The sequence below is a fragment of the Furipterus horrens genome, unplaced genomic scaffold (assembly GCF_987537825.1).
Source record: "Furipterus horrens unplaced genomic scaffold, mFurHor1.1.pri manual_scaffold_5, whole genome shotgun sequence".
In the NCBI taxonomy this organism is placed as follows: Eukaryota; Metazoa; Chordata; class Mammalia; order Chiroptera; family Furipteridae; genus Furipterus; species Furipterus horrens.
This window is the reverse complement of record NW_028327175.1, coordinates 128,630,397-128,645,490: the sequence shown is the minus strand read 5'-3', so window position 1 is coordinate 128,645,490 and position 15,094 is coordinate 128,630,397. Positions and strand designations below refer to the sequence as shown.

Here is a 15,094-nt window from a genome sequence, read left to right as displayed (position 1 = left end):
TTGCCAAGCCTCTTACTAAGAATTCAACATAGTTGGCTACTCCCTCCTTCTTGAAATACTCTCGGTCTATATGACACCACACATGTTTTCCAACTATGTCTCTGGCCAGTCTTCTATCTCCTTCACTGGCTTCTCTTCCATTGTCCTTGCTTTGAGATTATGTTCCCAAGGACTCTTATCCTTGCCGTTCTGCTTCCTATATGCACTCTTTCTGGGTGAGTTCACACATTCCCATGGCCCCTGTATCCAATGCCTCCTAAATCTGTGTGAAGTGTTCTCTAGACCTCCAGACTTCTATGTCCAACCTCCTACTCAACCCTATGTCCCACAGGCATCCCAAAATTTGTATGAATCAAACTGAAATTATCTATCTCACAAACCTCCTCTTCATCCTGTGTTCCCTCCAACGGAGAGAATAGACACCACCAGCCACCCAGTGGCCCAAACCCAAAACCTGGTAACATTTTAAACACGTTCTTCTTCATGTCTTCATCAGTGAGTCTGTCAGATCCACCTCCAAAATGTCTCTCTATCCCACCCCTTCTGCCACAACCATGGTACAAGCTGCTCTCCTTTCTTTTAGACATCTGCTGTGGGTTTTGAGGGAAACCTCTTGTTCTTTCTGCCAGAGGGAACTTTCTAAATCCAAAATCAGAACGTGCCACCCTCTGGTTTAAAACCTTTCAATGAGTTCAGGATCAAGTTCAAAGCCTTACCTTGGCATTCATGGCCCTCCTTGCCTAACACTTCAGCCTCATCTTTTGCTATTCATCCACTGCTGCTCTCTGTTCAGTTCCCTGAGTTGCTTTCACAGCATCTCAGACTCACCAGGAACCCTCTTTCTCCCCTTTACTTGGCTAATCTCTCAGTTTCAAGTCCCAACTAAATATTACTTCTTCCATTGACCCTGGGCAAGGTTAGCATAATGCACTGCATAACACTCCTCAGAGGTATAATTAATGAGATTACAATGTCTATAAACTCTATGAGTGCAAAGATGTATCTGCCTTGTTTGTTCTATAGCCTCATGGTAAGCTTGGTTTCTGGCCCATAGTAGATTCTTCATAAGTAGTTGTTGAATGAATAAATAAATGAGGGGCCCCTAAACCAAGACTGAAGACCAAGAAGGAGGTGGATCTATGAAGCTTGGACCTTAAAGTTAATAACCCCCATGTGGGACAGGCCCCTGATACCCTAGCCTTCCACCCTGACTCCCAGGGACACCTGGCAGGTTTCTGCCAAGGAGGTCTGGAGTCAGTGGAGTACTCCAAAGTACAAAGAGCTAGCGAGAAAGGGACCCTCCTTAACTCAGGTCGTGATTAAAATCACCCCCACCTAACTTGTACTTGTTGGGTTAAGAGGCCCACTCCCTGTGGCCTCAGGCCTCAAAGCATTAAATGACTGTTGGGAACTTTTCAAAAGATCTTAGATGCTTTCTCCTGGAAATAGGAAGTGTTTTCCTTCTTATTTAGGTAGCAGGATTGGTGAGTCTGTGTACTAGGCTAGGGAGTGAGAGGGCCTGTGGTGTGTGCTGCAGTTTCTTCGTTCCCACCCCTCCCCCTCAATTCCATTAAACCAAAAATAAATAAATAAATAAATGAGCCCTAGGAAGCAGATTAGGGGAAGAGAAATTAGGAGAAGAGTAATTGGGAGAAGAGAAATTAATTAGGAGATTAGGAAAAAAGGATAGAATGGGCTGAAGGATGGAAAAGAATAAGCCAACAACGGTATGGCAGCGGTGGGATTCGAACCCACGCCATCGAAATGACTGGAGCCTAAATCCAGCGCCTTAGACCACTCGGCCACGCTACCTCCCGCTTGCCTGCCCTTTCCATTGTGACTATATTAGTTTAATGACGCGGCAGTACGTGATCTACAAATCCCGCCCCTGTGGGTGTGCGCATGTCCAGTGTCGCCGGGCTCTTCAAGGCCTCTCAAGATGTTATTCGCCGGGTTTCTCTCTGTGTCTCGGAGTCATAGTTCTCTCATTATCCACAGCAGCAACTACTGTCAGAACACAGCGCTAAAAAGGTAAGAGGAGTTCCTCAACGTTAAACATCAATGTTTAATTCTCAGGTATGTGTGCATTTAATCTTCCTTAAATGTGGTATATACTGCGCCCGGCCACCTGGCGGCGGTACATCGCCGCCGCTCTTCCCGGCCGGCTTGAGGGGGGCCCTGTCCCACGGGCTCCCTACTCTTACCTCCTGGATCAGCCCTGCAGCCCTGCGTGGCCCGGTGGTCTGGTCCCTGCCCCTTGGCCCCGCAGTGTAAGAACCACAGGTCCAGGCAGTGAAATCACTGAAGGTTGTAGATTACTGGCACGTGCGGGCCCCTCCATCATCTTACTGAGAGAAACGCACCCAGAGAAGCCAGTAACTGGTCTCAGCTGTTCAGGCAGAAGCGGGTCTCTCCTGCGTTGACTGTTTCAGTGTGGTTTTTTAATGCAGTAAATACAGAGCAAATACATCATACAGTAAATACACAGCAAACCTCTATTTTCCGCCACCCAGATGTGCTTGACATTGTGTATATTTGCTTTAAATATTTTCTAATAACAAATGAACACTGAGATGAGTCAAGTCAACTTTGACATCCCCAAGTTCTATTCCCCTTCCTCTTGCCCCAGGAGTTGCAATTCCTTTTAGTCTACTTGTTTTCTTTTTTTTAACTTTATTTATTTTTAAAAAGAGGAGAAAGGAGGGAGAAAGAGAGAGAGAGAAACATCAGTTGGTTGCCTCCCACATGCCCCCAACACAGGACCTGGCCCACAACAAAGGCATGTGCCCTGAGCCAGAATCAACCAGCAACCCTTTGATCCACAGGACTGCACTCAATCCACTGAGCAAACCAGCCAGGGCTGTTTTCTAATTATAATTACACGTACACTTATCCATTCCTGTGCATATTTAAGGAAAATCACAAACAGAAATCCAGCACAGTAAAGATAGGTAAGTGGATGTAATTGGCTGAATAATGCCCCCCACCAACCAAGACGTACACATCCAATTTCCTAGAACCTGTGACTATGTTACTTTATGTGACAAAAGAGACTTTACAGATATGATTAAATTAAGGATCTTGAGATGGGGAGATTATCCTGACTTATCCAGGTAGGCCTAGTGTAATCGCAAGGGCCCTTATAAGAGAGAGGCAGGAATTAGAGAAGGAGGTGTGAAGACAGAAACAGAGGTCAGAATGGTGAAGCCACAAGTCAAAGAATGTAGGCAGCCTCTAGAAGCTGGAAACACTAAAGGATATAATTCTTCCCTAGAGCCCCTGTAAAGGAACACAGGGTGCCTGACAGCTTGATTTTAGAACTGCTGACCTCCAGAACTGTAAGATAACTGTTGTTTTAATCCACTAAATTTGTGGTGCTATATTATAGCAGCACTAGGAAACCAATAGAGTGGGTAAACCCACCCACACCAAAATCACACAGCCTTAGCCTTAACTAGCTCTGTGACCTTAAGAAAGCTACCTCTCTGGACCTGTCACTTATCCCGATAATGGGGTGATGATAATAGTACCCACCTCACACAATTTGATGTGAGAATTAAATTTACTGTGCAAATATTTCTTGAACACCTACAATGTGTCAGGCACTATTCTGGCCACATGGCCACATCATAGTGGATTAAATGTGGTAATGTGTGTCATGCACTTAAACAGATCCTTGTACATATGGAGGGGGTTATGGTGGGGTCTACAGGGACCTGGGTGTCCACACCCTCTCAGTACCTCAGCATGATCACCGTGAGAGTTCTTACAGGGGAACCAATCACTGGGTGGCATTCCACATAAATCTCCCCAACCCCCTGCCTCAAGCATGAGTCTCTCCTGGGATGATACTTGCCTCTGCTAGAATGTCAACTCTAGGAGGGCCAGTAATGGTGTCTTGATTCATCCAATGCTATATCCCCAGGACCCAGTATAGTGTTGGCAGCAAGACTATTCCTGGAACTAGTGGTTTTGTATCCTTGGTTAAGGCCACTCCCTCTTGCTATGTGGAATTAGAAAAAATCAGAAGTAAATTTATTCTTTGGAGCTACCCAACAGAAGAACTCACTGAACTTGAATCTGGACATGGCCAGACTGGTCTGATCTTCAGGATGATCACCCACTGTGGCCACAAGAAGGACGCAGAGACCTCTCTAGGTAATCCCCCCACAGTTACTTAAAGCATTCTCCAGTAGTCAGACCATTTGCTCCCAGTCACCCTAACCCTCCACCTAGTGACTCCCCCTCCCTCCAGTAGTCCCCCTCCCAACCCGAGTCCATGCCCATTGATTGTGCATATAGTTTTTCTCAACATCTTCCTGTCTACTCCACTCCCTCCTACTATGCTTCTTAATTCCTGGACCATCTCCCTCCCTTTCCCCCCTTCCCCCTCCCCGCTGACCTCCCCCAAAAATGTTCCCCATACCTATAATTCTTTTTCCATTCTTGTTGCCTACTTAGTTTGCCTTTGTTCTGATTCCCTAGCTTCTGTTGTTGGTTGTTGTGATACACTTTTCATTTTAATGTTCATAGTTTTGATCCTCCTTCTAAACAAATCCCTTTACCATCTCATATAACAGTGGTTTGAATCTAATGAATTCCTTCAGTTTTACTTTATTCTGGAAGCACTTTCTCTGCCCTCCTATTCTGAATAACAGCTTCTCTGGATAGAGTAATCGTGGCTGTAGGTTTTTGATTTTCATTACTTTGAAAATTTCTTGCCAGTCCCTTCTTGCCTGTAAAGTCTCCTTTGAGAAATCAGCTGATAGTCTAATTGGGACCCCTTTGTACATACGTCTCTTCTTCTCTCTTGCTGCTTTTAAGATTCTCTCTTTATCTTTAATTTTTGACAGTTTGATTATAATGTGTCTTGGTGTGGTTCTCTCTGGGTCCAGTTTATTTGGAACTCTCTGTGCTTCCTGGACATGTAAGTCTATTTCCTTCCCCAAGTAGGGAAGTTCTGCTTCATTATTTTTTCACATAATTTTTCAATTTCTAGTTCTTCTTTTCCACCTTCTGGCAACCCTATAATTCAGATGTTTGCTCTCATATAGTTGTCCCAGAGGTTTCTGAGTGTCTTCTCATTTTCCTCACTTTTTGTTTCCTCTTTCAGTGCACTGGCTGACTGTTTGTTCCTACCCTATGTTCCCATTTATTGATTTGACCCCTGATTTTCTTTCCCTCACCACTTGTTTCGTATGTGTTTTCATTCATTTCAGCAGGACTAGTCTTCATTCCTTCCCCGTCTTGATTAAGTCCCGCTGTTATTTCTGTAAGCTGTCTTATAGCTCTGAACTGAGCCTCAGATAGGTTATCTGTCTATTCGTCCATTAATTCATGTATTTGCTTTCTGGTCAGCTGCGTGATTGGGATCTCTATCATTATCCCTGCCATCCTGGCAGTTTTTGCTTCCTGGGTGGGGCTGTCACACCTCCTACACTATAGGGGCAGAGCCCCGTGCACTCGTCACTACTGGGTGATGCTTCTCACCACACTGTGGCACTTTGTGTGGGGGCTGGGGTCCAAGATGGATTCCTGCTATTCACTCTCCGCTGAGAGACTGGGAGCCTCCTCCTCCGTCCCCACACCCTCTGGGCCTCACAGTCCGAGGCAATGGGGGTCTGCCTTCCCTGGTGTTGGAATCACAAGCTAAAGGGTTCGGTCTGCAGCTAGGGGTGTTCCCCATGTGCTTCTTGCCTCCCCTTAAATATTGGTGTCTTTGCTTACCGCTGTCCCGCCGCTGGTCACTGGTGCTGCCGCCCCGCCAGCACAGCTTGACCTCTCCACCCCAACTTCACCCCTCCTGCCCATCCGGACGAGCACCACTTGTTTATAACTTCATACGTTGGACTTCCATGTAGCTTTATTTTCCGGAACTTCTGGTTATTTTAGTTTTGCAGTAGTTGTATTCCTTCTTAGTTGTGGAGAGAGATGGAGCTTGTCAGTCTAGGCCTCCATCTTGGCCAGACGTGCTTAATAAACTCTTAATGTAGTGATGGAATTGTCAGCCTCTTTGTCTTGTCTCTTGGCCTGGGAAATTTTATCTGACACCAAAAGACAAGAGTGGTCATGTCATAGCTTCTGCAAGGCTCTAGCTGTTGCCCTGGCTGTTGTTCCCAGAGTAGGTTGGTTTGCAGATGTTCTAGGACTGTGGGGGCCCTTTAAACAAGTGGACTCTGCTGAGAGACCGGCAGTTTCTTCCTCCACCCCAACCCTCACTGGTTTGCACAGTCAGAATCAATGAGACTTTATTTTCCCTGGCACTGGGACCATGAGCTGCGCAGTCTGGTCTGGGGCTGGGAATCTTTCCCAGGTGTCCCTTCCAACTTCTTAAAATGTGTGACTGCACTTTCCGCCAGCCTGCCACAGTCACCATCACTGCTGCTGCCTCCACCACACTGGGTCCTCTCCACCCCACCTACCTGTCTGGATGAGTATATCTTCTTTATATCTTTGTTGGACTTCCATGCAGCTCTATTTTCTGGAACTTCTGGTTGTCTCTAGTTTTGAGGTAGTTGTATTCCTCCTTAGTTGTGGAGGGAGATGCAGCATGTCTATCTAAGCCTCCATCTTGTCCAGAAGTCATCTTTTCACTTTCTTGATGATATCTTTTGCATCCTGTGGGCTGAGTCCCATGGATTACTCTGGTGAAGGAGAAAGGGAGAAAACCCAAATCCATATGGGTAGGGAGAGGGATTTTTGTGGTAGGACTTGAAGAGGTGATGTTTGTCATTGTGAGAGATGAAAGGGCAGGCTTCAGGACAGGAGAGAAAGGCTTAGAACTGGAGTGTGCCAACAAAGGGTCCCCTGTGAAGGGTTTATTTTTCCTCTTGAACACTGTAACATTGAGGAAACAGTTTGTTTCCCTCCTATATTTAATTCTCTTTTGTTACCCCCAAAATTATTCAATAAACAACTTTGTATGGTGGTTAAAGGAGAATGATCTGATCTACACCTCCTTGCTGACCCACCCAGGATACCTGTGTTCCTAAAGCTACTGGAAGTGATGTCTACCCCTCCCTCTGAGCTCAACTCAAATGTCATTTATTCACAGAAGCCTTCTTAACCAGGTTTGCCTTTATAATCCCTCATTGCCCCCTGTGCTTTTCTTTTCTTTTTTTTTCTAAATAACTTATTTGTTTATTTTACTTTTAGAGAGAGGGGAAAGGAGAAAGAGAGGGAGAGAAACATCACTGTGTGGTTGCCTCTCACTCATGCCCCCAAATGGGGACCTGACATGCAACCTAGTAATGTGCCCTGACTGGGAATCGAACCAGCGACACTTGGCTCGCAGGCCAATGCTCAATCCACTGAGCCAAAGCATCCAGGGCTTGTGCTTTTCACTCATAGCACACTTCTCAGTTTATAACAGTATGGAATAATGGCTGTGAGAAACTTTTGTTTTCCCTTTCCCCCAACTCCTAGCACAATACTTGCCACACAATAGGAGCACAAAAATATTTGCCATAAGAATGAATGTCCAGAAACCTTAGGCTTACATTCTTCCAGCTCAACAACACTCTGGAAAAGAGAGATTCTGTTTTATATAGCTGCTATAAAAGACCCAGGTTAATGTCTCATTGGCCTGGATTGGGTCACATGCTTATCTCAGAACCAATCAGTGGGGTAAAGGGGTGGAATATGCTGATTGGCCAGGTCTGGTCATGGGTCTATTCTTGAAGCCAGGGGGATAGGGAGGGCTGTTCCCATTAACTGAGAATGGGGTGGGGGATGGTTCCCTGAAGACAAATGAAGATGCCTGTGCAAAGAAAGAGGACACTTGCTGGTCAGACAAAAATTACAGAGGCTCAGAGAAGTTGCCCATGGTTACAGAGCTATAAGTTGTTCAGTCTGTTTACATATTGGATTTTGTTTGTTTGTTTATTTGTTTTTCCTCTGGCTTTGGGCTTGGACAGATTAACTCAGACTCTTTGTTTCTGCCTGACTTTCCTATGGTCAGAATTTCAGGTACAATTCTGTGTTTTTCCAAAAACTAGAGGAGTTTTTTAAGGTGACAAAAGAGCCAACACTTCAAACCAAAATAATATCTTCTAGGTCTTACATTTTTCAAAACTTGACCAGACCAAAGGGTAAAACACTCAATGATGGTATTCAGGAACATTCTTTTTCATTTATCCCACCACCTACTAAGATGATGCCTATATATTTATTGGCCCCCACCCCATGCCTCATAAACTTGAACCTACTCTCTGCAGAGGCCATAACAGTGGTAAGCTGAAGGACTTTGCTCTCCCAAAGTAATCTGTATTTTCAGGGGCCTCAAAACTAAAGAGTCTAGACTTAGGGACAGGACACTGGAGGGGCCAATATATACCCAAACATGGGTCAAATCCTGGCTCTGCCATTTTGGGAAAGTCACTTGACCTACATTCATTTCCCTGTGTATGAAGTCGGGAAAATAAGAATTGTGATGAGAATTAAAAGAGATAATGCTCATGAAGCAGTTACAACAATGCTTGGCACAGAGTGAATGCTCTGTAAATATCATCTTTTTCTGCATCCCCAAAAAGGCATGTCAGAGCAGGCATTGCAAATTACAGGTGACTCTTCATCAGAGAAATGTATCTACAACCTAGTGGTGAAGGGGACAATGAGCAATAGATAGAGGTCCACTCTTGTTAAGAAATATGTAAATACAGTTGACCCTTGAATGATATGGGTTTGGGGCACCAACTGCAAAGTGGTTTAAAATCTCCATAAAACTGCCCTGGCTGGGTGGCTCAGTTGATTGGAGCATCATACCATGCACTAAAATGGTAGAAGGCAAAGTGGAATAAGGGAGCTTATGGTCAAAACAGCGGCATAGGCAGACACAGCTTGCCTTTTTGCACAACCACATCAAAATTACAACTAAAATATAGAATAACCATCACTCAGAACTGTCAGAAATCAAGTTGAATGGAAGTCTGACAACTACAGAATTAAAAGAAACCACATCCATCCAGATAGGTAGGAGGGGTACAGACAAGGAACAGGCTGGTCCCTTATCCATGTGTAGTGGATAAAAAATTCAGGAGGGATTTCTCGGGAGCGAGGAGTCGCAACACCACACCAGCCCCCCCCAGCTAGGATTCCAGTACCAGGAAGATAAGTCCCCACAATGTCTGGCTGCAAAAAACAGTGGGGATTATGTCAGTGGAAGAAACTGCTGGAGCCCCAAGCAGTTCCTCTTACAGAATCCACACATGGACTCACCTACTCAGACTCACTCCCTCTGAGCTCCAGAAGAGGGGTAGCAGCTTGAAAGACACCAGTGGTATACAGGGAGAAACTGAAGTGTCTAGCATCAAGATGAGCAGAGGCCATTGTCCCTTTCCTAAACCCTCCCCCCAGAGAGCCGGCAAACTGATACTTAGCTAACACTGTTTGACCTGCCTTGGAGATCCCCAGAAACTCCATCCCACTCAACTTAAGAGCCCATCCAAGCTGCTTTTCTATATGAATGGCTGGTCTGGCTCATGCTTCACAACTTCCTAAATCCTCTCTAACAAGCAACAGCCAGCTTTAGTGAGCCACAGGCCTGGCACTAGCAGCAGCCAGCCTAGATTCACAGCTTGGCTTCCTCTGGAAATCTCCATGCCCAGCACAAGTGGCAGCCATCTCAGATTGCTTTATAGCCCAGAAAGGGTGGGTCTGGTCATAACACAGGTGGGGGCTGACCTTGGCCTGCATCACCTGGGAAACACCAGGGCCAGCACACCCAGTGGACAGCCACAGACCACATCAGAGCACGACCACCCTGCCCCTGCACAGCTGATCCTCCATGGAGGGTGGAGATTGGTGGTAAGTGGTCACAGCCAGTCTGTGCAGCTGACTGGCTTGGGTAAATCCCTCCCATTGATCTACCAACAGCAACCAAGGCTCAACTACAAGAAGAGGGTGTACTCATCCCATACAGAGGGTGCACCTTGAGTACCCAGCTTCGGTGATAGGGGAGGCTGTGCCACTGGACCCTACAGGACATCTACTACATCAGACCTCACTACCAAGACACGGAGTCAAAGCAGCTCTACCTAATACATAGAAGCAAACACAGGGAGGCTGCCAAAATGAGGAGACAAAGAAGCATGGCCCAAAAGAAAGAACAGATCAAAACTCCAGAAAAAAGAGCTAAATGAAATGGAGATAAGCAATCTCTCAGATGCAGAGTTCAAAGCACTGGTTATAATGATGCTCAAGGATCTTAGTAAGGACCTCAGCAGCATAAAAAAGATCCAGTCAGAAATGAAGGATATACTAATTGAAATAAAGAACAATTTACAGGGAAACAGCAGTAGAGTGGATGATGCCAAGATTCAAATCAAGGATTTGCAACATAAGGAGCAAAACACAAACAACCAGAACATCAAGAAAAAAGAAGAAACAAAAAGTACAAAGATAGTATAAGCATCCTCTGGGGCAACTTCAGGAGTTCCAACATTCCCATCATAGGGATGCCAGAAGGAGAAGAGAAAGAGCAAGAACTTGGAAATCTATTTGAAAGAACAATGAAAGAAAACCTCCCTAATTTGGTGAAGGAAATAGGCATGGAAGTACTGGAAGCATAAAGAGTCCCAAACAAGATGGATTCAAAGAGGCTCACTCCAAGACACATCATAATTGAAATGCCAAAGGTTAAAGCTAAAGAGAGAATCTTAGAAGTAGCAAGAGAAAAGAAGTTAGTTACCTACAGGGGAGTTCCCATAAGACTGTCAGCTGATCTCTCAAAAGAAACTTTGCAGGCTAGAAGGGATTGGCAAGAAATATTCAGTCATGAAAAGCAGGGACCTACAGTCAAGATTGCTCTACCCAGCAAAGCTTATCATTTAGATTTGAAGGGCAGATAAAGAGCTTATCAGACAAGAAAAAATTAAAGGAGTTCATCATCACCAAACCATTTTTTAAATGACTTTTTTTATTTTTAGAGAGAAGGAAAAGGAGGGAGGAAGAGAGGGAGAGAAACATCAATGCGTGGTTGTCTGGGGACCTGGCCTGCAACACAGGCATGTGCTCTGACTGGGAATTGAACCAGCGACAGTTTGGTTCACAGATCGGTACTCAGTTAACTGAACCACACCAGCCATGGCTTAAACCATTATTATATGAAATGTTAAAGGGACTTGTTTAAGAAGAAGAAGAAGATCAAAACTGTGAACAATAAAATGGCAATACTGTACATACCTATCTATCAACAATTGAATCTAAAAAATAAACTAAGCAAACAAGAAGAACAGAGACAGAATCATGGAAACGGAGAGTGCTTTGATGGTTGCCAGAGGGGAGAGGGGGTATGCGAGGATGGCTGAAGAGTTGAGGGGATTAAGAACAAATAGGTAGTTACAAAATAGTCATGGGGATGTAAAGTACAATATAGGAATTGGAGTAGCCAAAGAACTTACACGCATGGCCAATGGACATGAACAATTATGTGGGGAGTGCCTGAGGGAGTGGGGGATGCTAGGTGGTGGGGGTCGGGGGCTGAGGGCAAATGGGAAAAATCAGGACAGCTGTAATAGCAAAATTGATAAAATATAATTTTATAAAAATTTAAAAAATGGCTGAGGGTTTGATCCTCAGTCAGGGTGCATACAGGAGGCAACCAATAGATATTTCTCTTTAACATGATGTTTCTCTCTCTCTCTCTCTCTCTCCCCCTCTCCTTTCCCCTCTCTCTAAAATCAATAAACATATCCTTGGGTGAGGATTTTTTAAAAATCCACATATAGCTTTTGACTTCCCCCAAACTTAAGTTGTTCCTTGGACTCTGCCTTCCAAGACACTCTCGGATACCCAAATCCACAGATGTTCAAGTCTCCAGTATAAAATGGTGTGGCTCAGTGCATACAGCTGACTCTCCACATCCACGAATTTCCAACCACAGATCAAAAATAGTACAGGTCAAACCCGTGTTGTTCAAGGGTCAACTGCATATCCACACACATACCCAGATGTCAATGTCCCTCTGTCCCTGGTCTGCTGCATTGGTGGTCTCTGTGTTTGCCTGGGGCTCACCTTCACAAAGCCTCAGCACTCCCTCTTGTTCCATGGGAGAATTTGGTCCTACACTATTCCAGCCCAAGGCGTCTTTGACTAAAACTCTTTGGGGCATAGGGAGTGAGGTTAGCAAACTATTTAAACATCTCCATTGCTCTTCTGCAGCGATTTTCAACCTTTTCCTTCTCATGGCACACATAAACTAAAATTCTGTGGCACACCAAAATATATATTTTTTGCTGATCTGACCTAAAAAAGGTGTACTTTTGATTGATTTGCACTATTCTTTTTTTCTCCAAAGTGACTTTTCAGGTAGGTGCCTATATAAGGATTTCTGGTACCAAGAATTAACCAGACACAGCCTTATTATGCCACATGACCAATAAGATGCAAATCTGTTATATGGCCTATATAGTTATGGTTCAAGACAGGGCATTCACACCAAAAGGCTATTTTGGTTGTTGTCATTTTTTTTTATTTGGCAATCTAAGGAAAAAGAGGTCAGTGCCCCAGACTAAATAGATAGTGCATGTTTTAAAAATTCTTGCAGCACACTGGTTGAAAATCGCTGCCCTACTGGAAGCCTTTCCCTTTCTCCTCCCTCCCTCTCACCTGTGAGATCCTTCAAATTCCTCTCCCCTTTTACAACACAGAGTAGCACAGCCCTGAAGTATGCATGCCCTTTGCCTTAGAAATCTTTTGGGCAAATCTATTTCTATAAGCCTCAGTTCTGTGATATGTAAAACAGAGTTAATGGAACCTCCTTCATAGGGCTGTCGTGACAATGAAATGAGATAAATTGCTCAATAAATATCCCCATTATTATTACTATAATATTTGTGAAATTTCTAAAATTTCACTAGAAAACTATCTGGAAGGATATACTATCAAAATCCTCACAGTAGTTATCATTAGTTGTATTCCCTTTTCTTCTTTATACCTTTCCATATTTATCCATTCATTCCACAGGTATTTATTTTATTATGCCAGGCCTGTTCTAAGAGGTAAGAATACAGCAACGCCCTAGACAGGTAAGGAACATAATATTTAATTACATTAATCAAATAATGTACCCTGGCTGGTTTGGCTCAGTGGATTGAGCGTCGGCCTGCGAGCTAAGTGTCGCTGGTTCGATCTTCCAGTCAGGGCACATCAGAGAAGGAAAACTCTGACTCCAAAAAACCTCCGCTGCCTTGCGGCATACCTCTTCAGGGGAAAGGCTAAGGGAGTAAACCCCGACAGAAAATCCGGAGCCGGAGTCCCTAAGGCGGTTTGACGTTGTAGTCAACACCGGCAACTCCTGCGGCACACCTGAAGCCAAGCTGTATCGACTCCGTCTTTCCCTTGGACCCTTCAGCTGCGAAGAGAGGGGGGGTCTGCTGCATGGGCAACAGCAGACCCTCCATATCACCCTGCCCAGGCTCTGTAGCTTCAGCTTCACTGGAGAGGACACTCCAGCGTCATCGCAAGATGTCGATTCAACACGGGAGGAGACAGATACCGTGTCACTCCCGAGTCGGACTGCACAGCCATTTTTGGCGGTGCAGATAGACTCTTAAGAAGCTACACCATCGTCTCTCGAGACGGACGGCTGCCGCCGCCGCCGAATCAAATAATGACACAAGTAACTGCAACTGTCATGTTTTTACGAAGCAGAAATCAGAAAAATAATCAAGCAATTTCCTATAATAAAAATATTCTAACCTTATACATAGAAATTTCTACAAACACTGAAATGGGATTACTAGTGATTTTGGAAAGTACTGAAATACTAGGCAGACAGCAGAGAATGTGAAGGCAGGTGGGTGAGCGGGGAGGAGTTGGCTGCCTCCTCTGGAATTACCCCCTGGAACGGTGTCCCTACCACCTTTGTACGTTACATCCGAAGGCGGCGTATTCAGCAGGCGGGGCAGTCATCAGCTCAGCGCTGGTTATCTCGCTGGAGCTGGGAGACGGTTGCTGGCACGCTGACGGACAGCCGAGGCTGCGGTGGCCACGTGAACGCTGCGCGGTGCACCAGTCTGGCCGCACCCCTCCCCAGCCTGAGCTCTGCTGTGGACGGACCCGATGCCTACACACAGCGCAGCACAGCTGTTTCGGCTCTGTGGACGGTCGCCCACAATCGCGCCCTGGCACGCTCCCCATCGCCCCGGATTCTTCTAGCATCCCTGTGAGTTCCTCGTGCCCCAGGATTGTTCCAGTGGCCCCCGCGCCCTTCTATCGCTCCATCTGCTCGGAGCGGTCCCCGCTTCCTCCCCGGAGCTCCGGCCCGCGCGCCCCTTTTTCCGCTCCCCGGCACTGGGGGGTGGGGGGGGTGGGGGGGGCAGCCCGCCCTGCACCCTGGAGCACTGGGCTAGAAGCCTCTGCCACCCCTTCTGGATCCTCGCAGCCGTGGGCAGCGGCCACGCTTCTGTCCCCCTGAGGGAGGGAGGTGTGGCAGCCAGCGGCTGGTTGGTGTGAATGGGTGCGGGCTCCGCCATTGCATGAGTGCGCGCCCCGGTGCGGCTGACTCCCAGAGCTCACTGAGTTTGGAGCTTGGAAGTAAGTAGGGCCCTAGGCGGCGCAGAAGGAGAGTGTTGTAGGCAGTTCTCTAGTTAAACTCGGGCTCAGTGTTGGCTTCTGTAAAATGGATGATCCGCGCAGGTTAACTGCGGTGTCTATTGGAAAAAGACTTGGCATGCGAAGGACTGGGGTTGGCAGCTTGGGGCCTTCGCCCAGGGCGCTTCGGGACCCGCAGAGGACCGGAACAGTGCTGCGGTTCTGTCCCCTGAAGGGCCTGGAGCCACATCCTCCACCCCAGCCCTGAACAAGACGCCAGAATTCCGGGAACTTTGAGGATAGGGTAGACTAGCCTTTGCTGCGAGAGTCGGGTGTTGGCAGGTTTGGTTGACTCAGGAGCCGAAGGGCTGATCATAAATATGCAAGTGGAGGCGTCGGGGCGGGGCCTCCCAGGTAAGCCCTGGCCTAGTTTGGTCTATGCCCCTAGTGTGATGTGAGCTTGCGTGGGATGCGAGCCTGACATCTGGGGCCTTGGCCCTGGGCTCTGGTGGCCTTGGGACCGCTCAGCCAGGAAGTGGAGTAACATAGTGCACTCCCCTGA

At 46.3% G+C, this 15,094-nt stretch overlaps 1 long non-coding RNA gene and 1 other non-coding gene across 3 annotated transcripts in view; one reads left to right on the top strand and one right to left on the bottom strand.

Moving 5' to 3' along the window:
- Window positions 1–1,730: 1,730 nt before the first annotated feature.
- TRNAL-UAG (transfer RNA leucine (anticodon UAG)) lies at window positions 1,731–1,812 on the bottom strand. The gene has a single exon. It is a non-coding gene; the product is annotated as a tRNA-Leu (tRNA).
- Window positions 1,813–1,919: 107 nt separating this feature from the next.
- Window positions 1,920–15,094, top strand: part of LOC150009794 (uncharacterized) — a 32,014-nt gene continuing 18,839 nt past the window's right edge. The window contains exons 1-2 of one of the 2 annotated variants that reach the window (XR_016511203.1): window positions 1,920–2,076; window positions 12,964–13,025. This is a non-coding gene — a long non-coding RNA (uncharacterized LOC150009794). The remainder of the gene's footprint in view (window positions 2,077–12,963; window positions 13,026–15,094) is intronic. The other variant, XR_016511202.1, reaches the window with a different exon arrangement.